This window comes from Falco rusticolus, chromosome 2 (genome assembly GCF_015220075.1).
Source record: "Falco rusticolus isolate bFalRus1 chromosome 2, bFalRus1.pri, whole genome shotgun sequence".
Classification (NCBI taxonomy): domain Eukaryota; kingdom Metazoa; phylum Chordata; class Aves; order Falconiformes; family Falconidae; genus Falco; species Falco rusticolus.
In genome coordinates this window covers 40,527,754-40,548,314 of record NC_051188.1, presented here as the reverse complement: position 1 = coordinate 40,548,314, position 20,561 = coordinate 40,527,754, and the positions used below count along the sequence as shown (strand labels likewise).

Below are 20,561 nucleotides of genomic sequence, written 5' to 3'. Positions count from 1 at the left end.
AAAACTCTTGATAACTTATTACACAAAGGTATTGCCGTATTTTCTTGCAATCATTAGCTACTACAGAGACAGAAGAGCTACAATTACATAATTTAATGAAAGAAACATACACAGGGAGAATACATTCATCTAGCGAATCTTGAAACAGCAATCTCTCTCACTGGGGGAAACTGAAGAGAGGTACCAAACTCTGGTGTTGTCAGCCACACATTGTCACTGTGGTTATGAGAGAAAGACAACAAGACAGAAATATGAAGTAAAAAATAAAATTTATAAGAACTTTTATAATGATGTGCATAGTCCATATTTGGTTTGTATCGCTCAAGCCTGTCTTTGTAGTCTTTTAACTTGAGCATTTCATTCAGTTCACTAAGATACTTTTTCCATTTCACCATTGTTGATTGATCAGTATTAACTGATTGTCAGAGGACCACGATGTCAACCAGTTGTTAACTTTGTTAACCAGTTAGCCAGTTGTAACTTGGTTATATTTCACCTTTGTCTTATTTGCACCCTGATATGCTTTATAGGAATTCTTCAATCAGTGAGCAACAATTCACTGTGTTTAAAAACAACATAACATTACAGAGTGACACCAGCACTGTGGTTTTGTTATGCATTATTAAATGATGATAACAACAACTAATTAAAGTTTACTACAGGAAGTCTCATTATTCAAGAGCCATGGTTGTGATGATCTAATTTTGCACACAATATTGATTTGTAAGGCCAGTCTTGTGTACGTTACAGCATTTTATTGGATTTAAATGCAGTGATTAACAACCTTTAGCTTTGCCTTGCTGACCACAACTTTTCCAAAAGCATGGGTCAAGAGGAAGGGTTAGCAGCTGGACATTACATGGTTACATTGTTTGTTCACCATGATGACAAACAAAAGAGAAAGATTGTAAATATTATCCTGTTGAGAGTCTGTAAAAAAACCAAAACCAAACAACCAACAAACCAAAACAAGGCAGGTGCCAAAAAGGAGGTTCTATAATTTCTTGGAAACTGATGGTTTTGAATAATCTGAACTGTGCTTTGCTGTTTGGAACACTGACTTCACATATTCTTCAAATGAAAATTAGCTTTTGCATTTGGAGGGTGTATATTACACTTCCTATAAAAATTAAAGGAAGATATTCCAAAGATCAGTCAGCTGATTAAAGTTCTTTACCTTTTAGTATGTCATATAAGAATTTAAAAAACATAAAGTTTCTTTAGGATCTAGAAAAAAACCAAACCACTGTAGAATTGTATTTGCTGGTATGACTTTATAGACTCTCCAATTACCAAAAATCCTGCTTTTTAATGGTTTTAAATGTGCATATCAGGAAGTGCACTTTTAAAAGAAACATAATCTTTATCATCAGTTACATTGAAAGTGTGCAGCTGTCGAATGCATTTTAATGTGAATTATTTCTTCACTGAAAAGAAAACTGTTATTGTTTGCCAGCAGCCAGGTTCAGTTTGTTATTTTTCATTACTGTAAGTGTGTTTTTCCTTGGCGTAAAAAAAACCCAACAAACCAACAAAACAAAACTAACCCCACCTTATTAGTGAAGAATTCTTTTTTCACTGTGGTTTAGTAAAGGTTGTCAAGGACTTTAATTTAGATTAGAATTGTTAATATTTCTAAGGGTTTCTTGCGGCCGAGCTGTGCAACAGAACTGTATGAAGGAAAAACATGCCTCCTAGTGTAAAAAAGGGGGAAAATGCACTCTCATGAAAATGCTTGATAAATCACATTTTGATAGCTGCAAGCTGTGGTTGTGATTCATTTTTCTTCAAAGAGATAAAGAGGAATAGCATATATTTAATGGAGTGTTAGAACTGCTTAAGGGAGAAAGCCTACTATAAACTATGGATGAATCTGTGCAATAATTCCAACAGTTTAAAACCAGACAGAAATATAATATTTATGTCTTCTGATACATGTTTATGAAGCTAAAGTAAATGCTTGCCTAATTTCTACACCTGATTAATAAGTAGTATCAATATATGATACATAACACAAAGTAATAGCTTTATAACAGGGAGCTGTGGAAAAAGTTGTAAGAAAAACACTGTTTTGAAGGTCATCTTTTTTACTTAGTTAAAAAGGACGACATTCAAATTAAGTAGAATATTATGTCTTAAGTTATTAATTACAAATTCCAAAGCAATTCCATATTTTTGGAAGTGCTGTTATAATGCTGTCAATCAATAATAATGTTTGTGGATAGCTTTTTTATTTCCAGTACATTAAAAGTTTTATGGGTGAATGTGGCTGATAAATACATGAGTTCCCACATTTTAATAAACCTAATACTATGGTGGTTTAGTCAAGTGATGTCAAGGGTATTAAATCTTACTGTAATTCCAGTAATAAGCAGGAATATCTCCGTGGCAGTGGTTTAATTATGATTAAAATTCAGAGTAATGGCACGACTGTCTTGTATTGCACTTGGTCGTATGATAGAGTCCCATGTGGAGAAGCTAAGCCTTTCATGCAAAGAGCTTTGGTTTTACAGTGTCACTATCATTACACCCAGTGGGTGATGATGGTTTAACCTTGCAGGCATACCCTCTACTTAATTCTGCTTTTCATTTTGCTGCCTCAAAAGTTTCTTGTCTTACTTGGCAATATTACAGTCCATGGCTGAACATCCTGTGGTGTAAGAAGAAATGTTGCTCTGTTAATGCTTAGCTCTAGATAAATCACTGTCCATAGTTATTCCTGTGTTTTCATAATATGAGGCTCTATGTGAACTAAAATAGGAACATTTGCCTTTGAGTCATTTCCTCCATTTCATTAAACACAAGTTCATACCTCACACAGAATCTAACACTGTCACATTTAGCTACCGGCAAGTAGGAGTAAGAAAAACTGGAGTCAAGTTGGTGAATTAACCTACCAAAAAGCTATAAAATAGTCTGAAGTCTGAATTCAGTCTTAGCCCATGCACTTATTTCTTTAAAAAGATAAATAAAATCTGAGAGGCATAAGAGGTATTGCTATCTCTTTGTGTCTTTTTGCTGCCTCATTACAGTGAGGATTTCAAAATTGTCTTGGTTTAGAAAAGCCACTGTTACATCTGTTCCTCTTTACTCTCTTTCCCCCCATGCACCAAAGCTAATTGGAGTGTAAATCAGGATGGCATAGACATTGAATGGGTAGTGAGAGGGGAACTTCTTCTATTGCTTCTCTAAGATGAACACCTAATGTGTCTGAACTTTCTAGCTGCTGCTGCCATCCAAGATGAGAAATTGCAGGTCCCTAGCAGTGAGTTGAAAAGGCTGGATGGGTCATGGGGACTATTCAGACTTGTAAGAAAAATTTAGAAGGTTTAGAGGATTAAAGGAGGGGGAAGGTTGCACATCAGGCAGAACCTGGTGCTTGTGACTGCCATTGCTGATGATACCTAGGAGTGTTTAAAACCACAGGTGCTTTTGTCAGTGGTGCAAGCTAAAACAAAAGACTTATTTAAGGGATTGATAAAGAGTTATTTTCTCCTATCAGTAAGAGTTATCTTCTCAGAAGACTTTTCTTCTTATCACAGTAAGCCCAAATCTACTGCAGAGTTTCATAGTTTTTTTTAAGTTTTAAAGCATTATCATTATCTAGTCAAACCTCTGCCATAGCACAGTGCATAGAATTTTACACAGGTTTTCTTAAATCAAGCTTCCCCAGTGATTTATTTCACTTGGTGTTTGCATTGGGTTTACATGGCAAGGCTGGAGGGGAAGGGGTAGCAGGGGTGCTTCTGTGGGAAGAGACCAGAGGCTGGCCTTGCGTTAGACAGAGGCAGTTCCTGCTGCCTCCAAAACAGACCCACTGCTGCCCAGAGCTGCACAGCATCTGGGAGAGAGGAGTAAGAAAAATGTGAGAGAAACAACCCTGCAGACACCGAGGTCATTGAAGAAGAAGGTGTGGACAAGGTGTTCCAGGCACCAGAGGAGATTCCTCTGCAGCCTGCGGAGAGGACCATGGTGTCCCCTGCAGCCCATGAAGAACCCCACGCTGGAGCAGATAGGTGTGCCCTGGGGGAAGCTGGCAGCCTGTGAAGAGCCCGCACAGGAGCAGGTTTGCTCCCAGGACTTGTGACCCCATGGGGGACCCACAGTGGGGCAGGCTCTTCCTGAAGGCCTGCACCCTGTGGAAGGGACCAATGCTGGAACAGCCAGTAAAGGACTGTATTCTTTGGAAGGGTCCCACGCTGTAGCGGGGGAACAGTGTGATGAGGAAGCAGCAGCAGAGACAAAATGTTACCAGCTGTCTGGAGCTCCCATTCTCCGTCTACCTGCACCACTCGGCAAGATGGGGTCGGGTAGGGGAACGGGGGTCAGAAGAGTAGGGGGTGAAGGAGTGAAATTGGGGCTGGGAAGAGTAGGGGGTGAAGGAGTGAAATGGGGGCTGCGAAGGACGAGGTGGTGGGAGGTTGTTTTTAGGTTTGTTTTTCATGTTCCTCACAATCCTACTCTATTTTTAATTTGCAATAAATTACATTAATCTTCCCCAGGTTGAATCAGTTCTGCCAGTGGTAGTAACTGGCGAGTGATCTCCCTGTCCTTATCTCAGCCCACGAGCTTTTTATCTTCTCCAGTCTTGCTGAGTAGGGGAAGTGATAGAGCGGCTTGGTGGGTGCCTCGCAGTAGCCAGGGTTAACCCACCAGGGTGTTAAAGTGGCTGTTGTATTCCCAGGCCTGTGCCGAGCTCCTGGCTGTGAGACTGTACCAGCCTTTGTCAACAGGAAGTCTTTGATTTCCACGAGTGCACAGGTGTTTGCGGCCCAAGGGGCTGTTGACTACTACAGCCTCTTGCGTAACACAGGTCAGAAATTTTACCTGTATCTTATAACAAAGTGTGTATCTTCTGCTGGTATCTACAACATATGTTTCAGAATGATTCCTTGATTTAATAATCTTCAGTGGGAGAGGAAACACTATTCTGATGATTACTGACTTTGAGTCAACTTTTCATCTTTCATTTGATAAACTGATAAACTGGATGTTTGGTGTCCGTAGTTTAGATACAGTGCTCAGATCACCTCAGATCTGTAATAAATTCATTAGTTCTTTGTAGTATTTTGAATGTTGCAGTATCTTACAGATAAATGACATAGTAGTGTCAAGTTAAATATTCACGACAAGAAAAACATAAATCCTTTAAATCACAATTTTTTAAAAAATCAGTTTATCTCTTTGTCATTCATTGTTTTGACCAGAGTGGGTACTTTCCATGCCTCATAAGCATGCTATTTAACAGTACTTTTTACCAGCAGAACAACAGATTTTTCTGTTCTTTAGAGACTTTCTATGGGAAATAAAAGTAAAAAGCACAATGGAATACATATATCTTTAATCACATTAGAAGGGCTTTATTAGCATTCTAGGTGCTCTGTCAGGTAACTGTATTCCAGACAATGCGCCTTTTAAAGCTGTGATAATGTGATTATGGCAGCAATGTTTATTTGTTTGAGATTTTTGAGGTTGCTTTTTCTGAAATGTACTTAAAGTTATTATTGCCAACTATGTCTTTTTGTTATACTAAGATTCATTTTCTGATGTTTCACATTCTGTTTCTAATGGAGACTTAGCAGTGCAACCTTTATTCACAATGACAAACATTTAGTTTAAAAGAAAGATTATAGTTGTGAGAATATAACTAGTTTAGCATGAAGTTGTTAATTTCAGCATTCAAGTGGTTACAAATTGTAAGTAGAACGGATGATGGCTCCAAAGAGAGGAGTAATTCCATGCAGGAGGAATAATCCCATTGCACCAGCACAGGCTTAGGCCTGACTAGAAAGCAGCTTTGCCATAAAAGAACTGGGAGTCCTAGTGGACAACAAACTGGCCATAAGCGACCAATACAGCCTTGAAGAAAAGAAAACAACCTCCTATACTGCATTAGAAAGGTGTTGCCAGCAGGTTGATGGAGATCCTTCCCCTCTGCTTAGCACTGGTGAGACACATTTGAAGTGTTGAGTCCAGTACTGGGCTCCCCAGTGCAGAAGGGAAACAGAAATACAGTGAGCCCAGCAAAGTGCCACAAAGGTGATTAAGGTATTTGAGCATCTATCACATGAGGAGATGCTGAGAGAACTGGGACTGGTCATCCTGGAGAAGAGAAGGCTTAGGGAGGATATTATTAACGTGTGCAAATACTTGATGGTGTGAGGGGAGGGAGAGCAGAGCAGAGCCAGACTCTTAGTAATATCCCAAATAAAAGAAGAAGGAGCAATGGGCACAAACTGAAATACAAAGAAATTCTCTTTAAATGTAAGGGGGATAAAACCACTCACGCTTTCATACTGTCAGAGTGGTAGAACTCTGCACCAGGTTTGCCAGAGAGGCTGCGGAGTCTCCATGCTTGAATGTTTTGAAAATTGAACTCGACATGGCTCTAGTTGACCCTGATTTGAGCAGGGAGGTTGGACTAAACAGTCTCCAGAGGTCCTTCTATCCTCAATCGTTCTGTCATCCAGCAATCCTATGAAGTAATAAAATTTGTCTTGTGTAGACTGCGCAATGCAGATATGAAAAAAGAAGGAAAGAAAAATCTGTATTTGCTAAGGTAAATTAATTATAAACTTGTAAATTTATGGTAGCATATCTTGTGTACTACTGTGCACAGTACAGTAACCCAATAAACAGAAATATGTACACTCAGGCTGCTGGTTTCTAATCTATTTGCCTAAACAGGACAATGTAGTGCCATTTGTGATGCCATAGGGTATGCGATACTGCCACATCCAGCATATGTGGCACAGGAACTATTTTCTATAGGAAACCAGACAGGGTAATGAAAAGCTCAAATTACACCAAACCCAACTATAATGCAACTATATTGAGACTCAATATCCACACTAGTTTGCCTAAACACTGTTTATATAGAAATGTATAGACCATGGTAGGCTTCGTAAGAACACAGTAAAGGAGTAAGACCAATGGTCTGTCTAGCTCCATACTTTGTGCGGGCAGTTGAAGAAGCTATATATGGAAAGTGCTTTAGCCCCTAAGGTAGATAACTGAGACTGGTGAAGTAAATTTCATAGAGAAGTGCCTATATCCCATCACAGGTTATGAATGAAGGCTGTAGTAGGTTTACAAGAGTTCCAGGTGTTAGCTGAAGACATTAATAATAGAACTCAACTCCATATTATGGACTCCTGAATTTGGATGCTTGCATGTAAATATCTAAAACTTTAACCTAAGTGTCTAATCTCACTTTTTAATTTCTTGAGCACTACAGCTTTCATTTAATCTTAAAACAGGTGTCTAAACAGATTGGCTGAATTTCACTCTAGTTCCATTTACCATATTTCTATTGAGTGTAATAGGAGATTAAAAACCAAACTTACATATAGACAGTCGGGATGGAGTTTAGCTCCAGAATGTGGAAGTATAGGGTTCAACTCATTTGTTATACATAGGCATCTGGTGCTGCTTGAAATACCTTGAAGCTACCTACCCGCTGTTAACTGCAGTCCCTTCTTTCACATTTCACATCCACATGCAAAAGTCTGAGGTACCCCAGGATGTTTCTAAATTGGCATTGCATGCTCATGGTTAAGTATGAGAAGTGAGGTTTAGGTTGAGATTCATTCAAAAAGAAGTTAGCACATTTAGGTGACTATCGCTATGAATGCAGATGTTATATATGTAACCTCTCTATGTATCTGTAACTCATTCAGATGTGAGTTAGGTAGTCTGAGCTCCAATTGTAGTCAGTGGAGACCTAGGCAGTATCCTAATCGAGTCTAGACACCCACTCAGCTACCTAACATACGTGTCTACGGTGAGAGGCATAGTTTTCCAGACTATATTGACTAAATTGCCATTGTGTGTAAGGGGAAGCTTAGACACCTAAATTTAGTTGATTCCAACAAATGCAACCTTTTGTGTGAGATGAATCCCAGCTGTTCTTGTTGTTAAGGGAATACTCTTTATCTTGTGGGAGATTTAACAGTCTTTCATACCTACCTGCACATAACATTTTTCAAAGTAAAAGTAATGGTTTTTAAAATCCCTGCCTCATTTTTACAATATTATTTGAATACAAATACCAATCTGCATATCTTCCTATTTTTTGCTATATCTGAAGTTAAAAAACCCTATCTTTTAAAGCATAAAGAAAGATTTCTGATAATTATTTTTTTTGTTCTCTAGTTAGTTTTCCTTCTTACAACCAACCACCAAATATTGGCTGGTAAGTAATATAAGTCTTATGCTGTTTCGAAAAATAGCATGTGTTGAAGTGAAGATTTTGCATTTTGTCTGTCTCTTTAAGAATGTCCATATGGAACATTCATGGAATCCAGTCACAGAATATTGAGTTCCTTCCTTAAAGGAAGTATCTTGGCAAGCTTTTGCTTTCCAAGAAGGAAATCTAGTCCTCTGATAGAAAAAGTGTGTAATGTTAAGGAATACCCTTATATATCAGCGTCTTCAGACTTGACCTAGTCTTGTCCAGGGACTAGGTGTTCATTTTGTTTATTATATTTACTTTATGGCTTTGTCTTTTTGTTTTTCTCAGACTTTATTTTTGCTTCTTTGTTGTAAATCTAAAGAGAAATCCATGCATATGTCGGGTGGTTCTGTGAGTAAGGTCTGAAAGTTATCTAAGTAGCAGATATTATCTTTTGTTTCAAGTATTTGCCTTTCCAAAGAATGCTTTATGTTTCTGCGCATAAACTAAACTCTGTCTTAAACAAGAGAAGGGGCAGGAGAGATTAATTAAGTACATTAAAACAAATAAGGAATTGTATTTACAGTCTAAAACATACATAAGTAAAGCTTCTAGAAATAGGAATAACAGTTGACTCTTTCCTTATTCTAAAGCTTTATCCCTTTCCATACAGATTCAGGTAAATGCATGTTAAAAGAAGATAAGTAGGGAGAATGAAAATAATAATAGAATACTTACTTTGTTCACTGTGCACAGCATGTTACGTTTGTTTATTCTTTGGTTGCAAGGTGAAGGTATGCCTTCCAGACAGAAGCCATCCAAATGTCGTAATATCATAAGCAGCAAAACTTAGGACATATTTACCTTTGGCAAGGAAAGCAAAGTATGTACAAAATCTTTACCAAAGCCTTGAAATGTGGTTTTTTTCCCATTTGCAATCAATGAAATAAAGCATGAATAATACTTAGACTTTTCAGGAAGGTTAGAAAATTTTGCAGCTTTAGCAAAAAGATTTTCAATGCAAAACCCATGCTACATCGCCACAAATTTTTTTTTAAAAGAAGTTGATCTTAATTTAGTAACATCTGATCATCTTTGAAAGTAGAAAAAAAAATTCTTGCATATACCTATCATTTTTATACATTAATCCGTGTCGTTATAGCTACATTAAAAAGTTATATACACCGCAGGAAGAACAGGTCTGAGTGAGAAGCAGATGGTGCTAGGGGCACAACATTTACTATGTACACTTCTGTGGCTTTTACTCTGGACTTGAGTGGGCCCATGACTGAATGTCCCATTAGACTGATTTTATTTTGTCCAAAAGGAATCCCATCCTTGTGCTCCAAAAGGGTTTCACAATAGAAAGTCAAGTGTGTCAAGTGGAGATGACTAGGAAATTAATCTCAGAAGTGCACCCCAGAAAGTTGATACAGAGTATTGTTTAGTAACATGTATTTCTTTCCTCATGGACCAACTCGCCTATCTTTAAAAAAAAATAATTTACATTACTGAACTACCATCCAAATACTGCATGCTTAAATATTCCCAGCACATTTATTATGATTTTAAGGTTCTTCACCCTGAAAAACCCACAAAAATTCATTTTCAAGGTAAAACTTGTGATTAAATTCTGTGCCTGCTGTATTAGGAGAAGGATTCTTTTAGCTCTCTTGGTAATGCCCAGTTACTCTTTTACATCAAATCTGTGCTGTCTTCAAAATCTAAAGAAAGTGTTTAAGTTCATTGAGAAAGATTAAATAACTTCTTTCTTTTACTTTATCCTTACTAAACAGTACAGCGGCATTTATAGAAAAATGTCATGGAGATAGCTATTGAAGACATACTTTCATATCAAGTAAAAGCATCAGTTATAAATGACTCATCTATCTAAAATAACTCAAAAATGAAAACCTTCTCAACTTTTTAATAATTGCATATTTTTTAATCCAATAAACTCATAATGTGCATATTTATCACTTTACATGTCCTTCATTTTTGCTTGTGTAAAATATATATGTGACTGACATTATGGTATGATGGAATCATTGACCAGTTTTGTTGTTAGCTTTTACGGAATATTAACAAATTATTTTCTGATGAAGAGCAGTAGTCAATTACTGAATTTAAGGGAAAGCAATTTTTTATTCAAAAGATGTAAATTACTGCAATTTAAGATGTACTTAAAATACGCAAGCACATATTTTAGTAGTACCAAAGACTTATGCTGTAACAGAGCAAAGGCATACGAAATAGTTTTTATTTTCAGTAGAGACACCAATACAATTTGGGTGTTTAGGGGTTTTCTTTTTTGTTGTTTTGGTTAATTGGTTTTGGGTGTTGGGTTTTTTCGTATATTGTTTTTGCAAAAATATAACAAAAGAGGCTGGTTTTAATTTGTAGTGTAATTGCAAGGCTCTTGAAACCCTGCCACTTACTGGTTGTTGTGAGTGTGAATGTGATCTGGCAAGCACAACATAGTCATTAACTAATGGATTGTAGCTACAGTCTTTCAGTAAAAATGTGTAGGTGGTTAGTAGTACTGTAGTGTTATCAGCAATTTGAAAGTCATTTGTAGGTTAGCTTGTGAAATTAAAAGTGTAATCAAAAATTTCCCTGCACTGTTGCCTTTTTCAGCTGATTTAACTGCAGATTCCTTGGATCATTCAGAAGATGAACCAAATGACTCAAAAATAATCATCCATGCTGCAGTGGATTAGTTGTCTGAATGATAGTTTCACAGTTTATATGGTTTTTTTTTTCATATGAAATGAAGGGGATAGAATGAGGTCATTACTTTTTGCTGTTACTTTAGGTCTAAGATGGTTGGTTTTTTTCTTTTTTGATAGTATACATATATGTTCTTTACTATTGTTTCATTATGAATGGAAATCATGTATTTTCTGTTCTAAATAGACAGTTAATATTACAAGTCTCTTTGCATGAGCAGCTACACTGTTTGGAGATATATTAATTATACTTTTTGCAGAAGAATGAAAATACCTAACATAGATGAATTTAGGTCAGTGTGCCAGCTGTAAAAGACACATATATGCATATCTATGCTTACTGACATACATAGATATACCATGTTCACCTAGGGTGCAGAGATGTTCAGATAATCTGCATGTTTATTAATGATACTGACCTTTGGCTACCCAACTTCCCTTCAGCATTTAAAGAGATAGCATGACTGATCTTGAAGGTGGACATAGTTAACAATAACATGATGCATCAGTGTTTATGTTCTGTTGATATTTTGTGCAGTCTTATCAGACTCTTATGGTCATCAAGAAATTCTAGCTAGGAGCCTATGCTCACAAGCCCTGTTTCTGAATATACGGACTGCTGTGTTAGGCGTAGGATGCCTGTCAGGTTAATCTCTGAGAAACCTAACAAAAATAGACTCTTTAACCCTAAATACACATTATGCATACTTAAGTCTTTAGCCTATAATATGAGTCATGCCTCCCAATTGATCCAGAATAATTTGAAATTTTTAAAAAATATGAATACTGACTTTCTGTCCTGAAAGTCAGACAGCATTTTTGAGCTACTGTCTGTGTAAATGGAGGAAGGTTGTGTCAAAAGAGAGGAACAGGATGAAAAAGACAACTTTAGAGACACGCGTGAATTTTTCCATGTTATTTTGCAAACAATGGCAACATTATTATGGAGAAGTTATACCGGTTAAGCAAAAAAATAATGAAGAATCCTGGAATGACCAAATAATAAGTTACTTTGCATGCTTTGTTCACTTTTAGGCCTAAGAGAGATCAACTGGTTGCACGAGAACTCACATGAATAAATAAATACATAAAAAATCTTTATAAAAGCTAAAGAAACATTGAAGAAATAACAGTTTGATCCTTCGGGTGATACCATAGTACAAAAGAAACTCATGGGCCACATCTTTCATTTTTGAGGAACATTTTCTGTGACCTTTTATAAGTCTGTGTCTCTCTTGCTTGCTTGTTTGACTAAAATATATTCCACTCATCTGTCTTAATTTAGTTCAACTGCAACTGCTTGGATCTTCACACACTAAAAGAATAAATCCTAGCACCATATGCTAATGTATGTCTAGATCTCATGTCTTTTGTTTAGAAATCATTATGTTTGAGTTGGTGATGAGATAGGGTGTATTTTTTCAATGGGACGGGTCCAGAAGTGACTTGGTATTGCTTACTCTGTTGGACAACTGCAGGGAAAGAAAAGGAGGGAGATTAGGCTGGTGTTACTGGAGAGGCAGAGGAAAGAATGGCTTGGAAGGTGTCAGGTAAACTGCCAGCTGGACAGATAGATTATACACAAAAGCATGGGCATGGCATATTAAAAGCGGAGTGCCAGGGAACTGACATTGGTCTAGGTAATTCTTCTATGTACATTGAAACATTGTAGAACAGTTCTGTGCTACTCAGAAGTCAGAAGGCTGTTTTATTTATGGCTCAAAAATGTCCATGAATCATTCTGTCAACTGAACTTGAAGGGAAGAGTACTTGTCCTTAGAAGACTGCAAAATTCCAAAGCAAACTGTAAGACAATCCAAACTGAGAAACAGAGCACTTAGCTGGGGAAAAGATGAGTGCCATATTGCTTAATTGATACTCCTTTTTTTTTGGTCTTGTCAAATGTTTGCCTATCACAAGATGCCAGCCTACTCAATGTTGTGTTCCTGCTACAGGGTATATGGCATCTCATAAGTCTGGGAGTTCGCTGGCAACAATGTTCTACTTTTCTACCCTGGTTGCCCAGTAAAAAATGTATAATTAGGTTGTGACTATTAGATCTGAAGAGCATGTCTGCACTAACCAATGGTGTTAAACTGTCACGGTGCCAGATGTAATGCTTAAGAGCAGGTAGCTCTGACCTCTGAATTGTGTTGAAGAAATATTTGCATATCGCACATCTCTGCTAACACTAACAGTAGTATAAGAACAGGTTTTGGAGTTGGCGGGGTGTTTTCTTTCCTTTTTTATATCGTATGTGGGGTTACTTTCTCAAATGTCTATAGTTTCTATACCTTCTTTTCAGTGCATCTGAAATTAAAGTGTAAGTCATATGCAAATTTCAACATGGCAGGCATATAGAATGGTATATTCAGTCTTAGGAAGATATGGTAAAGATGGCAAAATGCTGGGTCTTTTTTCAGATAAATTTGGCATATATTACTTCTTAGTCCAGATTAAGTAATTGGATCACTTAAATTATTTTACTGGCTGAAAAAAAAATCAGATCTGGTTTCCTTTGGAACAGATAACTGACTGTAAACTTGGATTTAGCATCTACCTAAGTCATTAACAGTGTTTTTGTTTTGATGGAGTTTATTTCTGCAGCTTTGATCATTTGAATAAGCCAGTCACAATCCAAAAGGGTGGATTGGTGTAACTAATTCTATGTCTCAGGATGATACTTTAGTACAGTTCCAGCTTAAAATAGCTGAGAGATGACCAGTTTTTTTAAAAAAAATTAAAATAATAATTGAAAAGAATCTTGAGGTTCTTTCTGTAGTTGAGGATCAGCTTTGCTGATAATCTGCCTTCTGAAAGGTTTGTCAGACTAGGCCATTGATCTGTGTATTAAAGGGACAAACTGAAACTTGAAAACATTGCTTTCTGCTCTAATAGCTGGTTGTGCCCCAAAACAGAAACCAGATATTTTTAAAGGAGAGAAAAGCTGTGATTTTCATTGTTGGAGTTTTGTTGGTCTGTTTGTTTGCTTTTTGAATGTGTTGCCTTTTCAGGCAAGGCACTTGAGGGAAGTTGTCCTTAGTTATCATTGTAAGTGCATTTGTTTAATGATCAGGAATAAAAAGTTAATTAGCACAGAGATGTTAACTTCCAGCCACGTGTGCACAGACATACATGGATTTTCCTTCTTATCCAACAAATGTGGTTTTAGGAAACATCAGAATGATCAGCTAATTATGAAGCACTTTGGTTATTTCTAGATCTCTTTTGCATACTAGGTTCTTTGATACACTGTACTAATCAAATAATTTCTATTCAGCCACATTAGGTGTAATTAAAAAAAGAATACCTTATCTATTGCCATCTCCTATTTGCTCAGATCTTTTCATGTGTCTCTTACAAAACCTTACCACTTAATGCCCTTTCAACTCTTCCCAGATAAAACTTTTAATTCATAAGGGTAAAGAAGACTTACTAGTTTTATCTTCATTAGCATGTTATGCGGTAAACAAATTCAGCATGCAAGAATTTTTCTGTGTTAAGATAAATTCAATCATTAGACTAACATTTGCTGCACTACAAATACCCATTTCAACCTATTGAATTTATTACCTAATATCTGTGGGCACTGATTAGCAGTTTTGCTCATTATCACTTTGAACCTCCTACGTAAATCATGGCCTTAAATTTTTTGTGTGATTGTTCCCTGAACTTTTTTTAACCTTTCTGGCTCAAGTGTTTCAAATAGATTTTGAAAAGATAAATATTTCATTTTTCACATTTAATCTTGGCCATAAATCAGAACAATGTATGAAAAATTCTCTGCAACTGCACAGAAAAAGTGTCTGTCTTATTACTCAACCTGGCTCTATGCCATGAAACAAGTGTGTACATTTTTATTTTGCTAAATGCTCATCTTTTTCAACCTAATCCACTTAATATATTTACATCTATTTTTTTTTACTATTTTTCAAAAATATATTGGATGCATTTATAGGGTTTTGTTGTGGTTTAATCCCAACCAGCAACCAAGCCCCACAGAGCTGCTCACTCACTCCCCCTCTGTTGGGATGGAAGAGAGAATTAGAAGAGTGAAAGTGAGAAAACTCAGGGGTTGAGATAAAGACAGTTTTACAGGCAAAGCAAAAGCCACGCATGCAAACAAAGCAAATCAAGGAACTCATTCACCACAGCCCATTGGCAGGCAGGTGTTCGGCCATCCCCAGGAAAGCTGGGCTCCATCATGGTTACTTGGGAAGACAAATGCCATCACTACAAACGTTCTTCTTCCCCCAGCTTTATGTGCTGAGCATGACAACATATGGTATGGATTATCCCTTTGGTCAGTTGAGGTCAACTGTCCCAGCTGTGTCCCCTTCCAGCTTCTTGTGCCCCCCCAGCCTCCCTGCTGGTGGGGTGGGGTGAGGAGCAGAACAGGCCTTGGCTCTGTGTCAGCCCTGCTCAGTAGTAACCCAAACATCCCTGTGTTATCAACACTTTTTTGCTCACAAATCCAAAACATAGCCCCATACCAGCTGCTAGGAAGAAAATTAATTCTGTCCTAACCAAAACCAGTACAGGATTATACAGAGATGTATTTGTGGTTGTAGATTCCCAGAGCACCAGCAGCAGGGCCTGCAGGGCCTCTGTGGGGTGGCCAGGGTGCCCCAGGCCAGGCACAGCCGGTTCCAGCCGGCTCTGGCCCACCCACCGCAGGGCACTGCCAGGTCTGTGGCCAGCGGGTTGTTGCCTCAGGGAAAGAGAGGGTAAAAAGTTTTCTGGCAGTGAGAAATGAGGAAACATGTGAGAAATGGCCCCGCAGACACCGCAGTGAGAGAAAGAAGGAAGGGAAGGGGTGCCCCAGGCACCAGAGCAGAGACCCCTGCGGGCCCTGCGGCAGACCACACCAGAGCAGGTTCATCCACATATCAGCAACTAAGGCGTGAAGCTGAGCCAGGAAAAAAAGGGTTAGTGAGGGGAGGGTGTTCCTTTTTGTCTGGTTTTTTGGTATTTGGTATATTTTTGTCTGTATTTTGGCTTTATTTCTCACCACCCAGCTGTTTTAGCAGGCAATAAATTAAATCAGTTTTCCCTAGTCAGGCCTGTATTGCCCATGGCGGTAACCATTAAACAGTCTTCTCATCTTTATTTCAATCCATGAGCATTTCCATTTTATTTTCTCTCCTGTCAAGGAGGAGCAGTGAGAGAGTGGTGGGGTGGGCATCTGGCAGCCTGTCAAGGTCAACCCACCATGCGTGTTAGTTTAACCTAGTTGCCTAGGAAAATAGCCTCAGAGTTTAGAGAAAAGTATTATTCAATAAATACTAATATTTACCAGAGAAGAGCCCAGTTAAAATGTTATGGGCATTTTTTAATCTGTCCTATATTCTTTTATTTCTATCTTTCCACTATCTCGCTTTCTATTTTATGTTCCTGAGGATGTTGTAGTCTGTCTAGTCCATACTTGCATGTAAGAGAAGTTTATCAGATACTCTGTGTCATTGCCATACAGTTGTATGTGAGGAATTTTGGCAGAAGATATCATAACTCTTCTTAAATATACATAAGGAAGTTTTGAGGAACTAATATTTTGAATGTATATATATTTGCATTTCAGTGAAGGATCTTGCCATGTCACTGAAGCAATTCTGATAAATATAAAATTGCAGAACATGACCTATGCTGAAAGTACATTTCTTCCCCCGCCTACACCCGAGATTTTGTTCCAGCCTTTGCTTCCTCAACAAAATCTCTCCATGCGGAACCACAAGCTTTCTCCTAAAAGAGCTGTATTATTCTGTCAGCATTTCCAATCTAGGAAGGCAAGCTTCCTTAGTGACATATGACAATATTATCGGAATCAGAAAGCCAAAGATAATAAGCTGTGTCTCACCTATATTGGGGTTAGTGGGGAGAGATAGCAAGAAGCTAGAACCTATTAAAGCACAGATCGTCTTCCTGTTTTCTTATGTGAAGAAACTGTAAGTCAGGCTGCCATTTCAGCTCCTTACAAAGGCTGTAATCATAAAAAACTTCCATAGTATAAGGTTTTGCTTTCCCTATAAGTAAAACAGAGCCTGGGAAGAAAAACCTTAACATTTGCCAATTCACTTCCTGCAACAGGAGGTCTTACAGGTTCCAAATGACCTGTGCTGTGCTATCACTCACCTCATTTACACTGCTTCCCAGAGATTTTGAAGACTGGTTTACACTGATAGAGTATAACAACAATGCTTTGCAATACTCGTTGTTTTTTTAAAGAATACTTTTCCCTTTCATTTCTTATGAAACAACAGGTATAAATAAAAACAGAAGTCCTGCATTATTTCAGAAAACAAAATTAAGATACGGATGCTAAAAGATATCTGTAATGTGTAGAAATGGTACTTTTTGGATTGGTATCTAGTTTTATCTTAAACACATTACTGTAAGAATCTCACTGCCTTGCTTCATCAGAACAAAAAATACTTGTAGGTTATTTTTTTTTCTGGAAACAGAGCAGGAGACATTGCAGATGCTTTGTACTATATTCTAGTTCCCTCCTTCCCCTCTCAATTGTAATAGATTGCCATTCTGAATGGCTTATCCAGAAACTATGAAAATTAATTCTGAATATTAAATAAAGTATCTAAACCTGAAAAAATGCATTTTAGAAAACTCAAGGTTTAGAGTCTTTCAATTCACATTGTACAAAGCTTTTTTTGACCCATTAATACCATTATCATTGATTGCCAGATAAATATGTTTTTATTGCATGCCTGTATCTGGAAAAGCATTCAGGGTTTTTTTGATATTTTTTTTCCTAAAATCACTGCCCTGACATACAACTGTGAACAGCTTAAAAGGAAAAACTGTAAACAGCTGTCACAGAATACGTTGACTTTTCACAACGCTTTGCTTGCAATAATTTTTTCAAAGAATTGTAAAAGACTCTGCTTATGTTTCCATTATAGAGAGCCTCATTCTCTGCTAAATAGTGTGTGCATCTTTTGTCCCTAGTGCTTTATTATTTCATCCTTTGGATCTATTTTTCGCTTGGTTGAGTAGTCAACTATTTAACATGAGTTCAGATGACCTTTGAAAATGGCTTTTCCTGATGTTTGCTATGCAAGACCTGTTCTCCAAGTGCAAACAACAGCACTCTTGAGAGGGTTTTTGGTTGGCTTTTTTGTTTTGTTTTCTTTGATTTTTTTCCCCTCTTTCTTTTTCCGAATCTGACTACAAGGCATATTTAGGAGTGTAAGCCTACAAATGTTTACATCACTTCCACTGTCTGTCTGTGCAACTGGAAATTCAGATGCAGAATACAGTGAGCAGAATGAAGACATGGGGGGGGGGTGGGTGGGGGGGTGGGTGGGGAAGAGGCAGAGAATGAAAGATAAATGGAGCAGTCTGGTCAGGGTGCCAGATTTGTGGCGTTAAGAGAGAGCCCTGACTCATTTTACAGTACATCCTGTAGTTCAGTGTCTGTTTTCATGCGGATTCTCTTGGGACCTAGTCGCCCATTGATCAGGAGTATCCTTTAAGCATATATGTAGATCATATTGAACTCCATGTCACCATTTTTATTAATATCATAGTTCAACTGACCTGGAAGAGGTATTCTGTCTCTCCAGGAAAATCTTCAGAGGTAAATTCCTAATCACCGTGTTTGCAGAAAGATTTTGCTCAGTAGTTTGAACTTTCTAGGTAGCTTACAGACTCTCAAGATACCTCCCTTCCCATCAACTGAATCTATTACTGTTGTTAAATGATTTCTTACGATATAATGATGTAACTAAAGGTAGTACTACAGCTGTCATAAATGCAGCTGAAATTCTAATTTGCTTGTGCCAACAGGATTTAGCAAACTTGTTGACTGGTTAGTATGGCAATACCTATTTTACGAGGGATGTTTGTGTAGCCAAGGAGAGTTCTGTCATGACAGGCTAACTTCTGATAGAAGATTGATTTTATCTTTTGCTCTTCAAGGTATTCTTCAAATGGGATGAATTCTGAGCCATGCAGCAAGAGTAGCATCTGAATCCCTGCAAGCAGTTAAAATTGGATTATAGTTTATCTAGACCTGATACATGACCATGACCACATAATTCCCTAATTAGAACTGCTTAGTGTGTTGGGCTTTACATGAAGTCAATATTCATTTCAGTAAACACGCTATTAAAACAAACAGAGTGCAGATATCAGTAATTTGAAAATAATGATTCTTGAAACTAAGCTTTCTAAACCATTCAGTTTATTGTTTCATTTGTTTGAAATTTAGCTACAAAGGAGAGCAATGGATTTTTAGTTATTTCAGACCAAAAAAAAAAATCATGTTCTACTCCCTCTACAGAATTTTGTGAAATACAGTGTTGTCTTCATTGAGACCAAAAACATGCTAACCACTGAAGATGAATGACAGTGTCAGTCGAATTGTAGTGCATGAAAAGGAAAGGGCTGCTTTAACCACTTACAAGCATTATATAGAAATACAGCTCTTGATATTAAGAAATAGCATGTTTGCCTTTGTGGTAAGTATGGATAAAATGAGTCCTGAAGATGAGAAAGCTAGTAGATCTCTGACTACGTTATGTGAGATTTCTGTATTTAGGATAAGTTGAGGAGAACGTGGCATATGTTTTATTAGGTTCTGATTTTAAATTTGTCCTCCTCCCTACCCCCCCCAACATTGTGTGTGCGTGTATATATGTATTCCTGAGGTTCTGTCCTTTGAGTGTAAAATAAAATAAAAAGTAATAACACTGAAAAGCCGATGGGCAAAAATTGATTCATAAATGAGAAGGTGGCATTCATCTCAGCACTCTTATTGGAAACCTAAATCTCAGTAAATTTGTAGCCTAAGGATACAATGGGCTTAAAGGATTTCTGTCTCTGAAGAAAAATTAGAATGCCTTTGAGGTAAGGTAAATGGAAAAGGTTGTTTGGGCAAACGTGGAGCTCTAGCACTATTAAATGTTAAGCACCATCAGGGGGTATCTCAGTCATTAACAAGAGTGGCATGTTGAAGATTGTTTCAAGCAGGAGAAGAGTTATGGATGGCTATGTGAGGTGGCACAATGCCACAGGGAAATTATGTCAAGCAAAAAGAAGATTTTTTTTAAACTTATTGTGGGGAAAAAGTAAGTGCTGAAATGGTGTCCTTTCTTTAGCTACCTTAGAATCTATTGCCCAAAATAACCCTGTGTTGTCTTTTAAATGAACCAAATCTGGGCCATTAACTTTGAAGTCCATTGTACAGCCTTGTGCATACTAGTCGCCCTTGATCTTTGGCATATTTTGTATTCACTTGCAATGTAAATATAAATGATGAATTAATCCAAACATAAGCATGCTCACTTCAAATCCAAGTAGTTAGCAGTCTTGACTGACTTGGAAGTGTTTTATGGACCTTGTGTGTTAGTTCTGTATGTAATTAAATGGGATCTCAGGGGTTCTGTAGGCAGCCAGTAAGTTAAGCTATCTGGTGTGAGAATAATGTGTTGCTATCTAGGGAAAGAAAGATTTAGGAGCCAAGCTAGGATCCCTGTTTCAAGCCAACAGAGCTTGAGAAGTGAGCAGACATGGAGTGTTACATCTCTAGGCAGTAGTTACCAGCTTTCTCATTATGTTAGCACATCCTCCTGGCTGCTCCACAAAATGGCCCTGAGATTAGAAGCTCTGCAGGAAGCTATCTGTGTTCTCACAGTTGGAAATGC

The 20,561-nt window shown here is 37.6% G+C and overlaps 1 protein-coding gene across 1 annotated transcript in view; it reads left to right on the top strand.

Annotated features, from left to right (window-relative positions):
* LOC119143299 (protocadherin-9-like) overlaps window positions 1–20,561 on the top strand; it is a 392,588-nt gene that overhangs the window by 146,708 nt on the left and 225,319 nt on the right. The gene's annotated exons all lie outside the window — the stretch shown is intronic.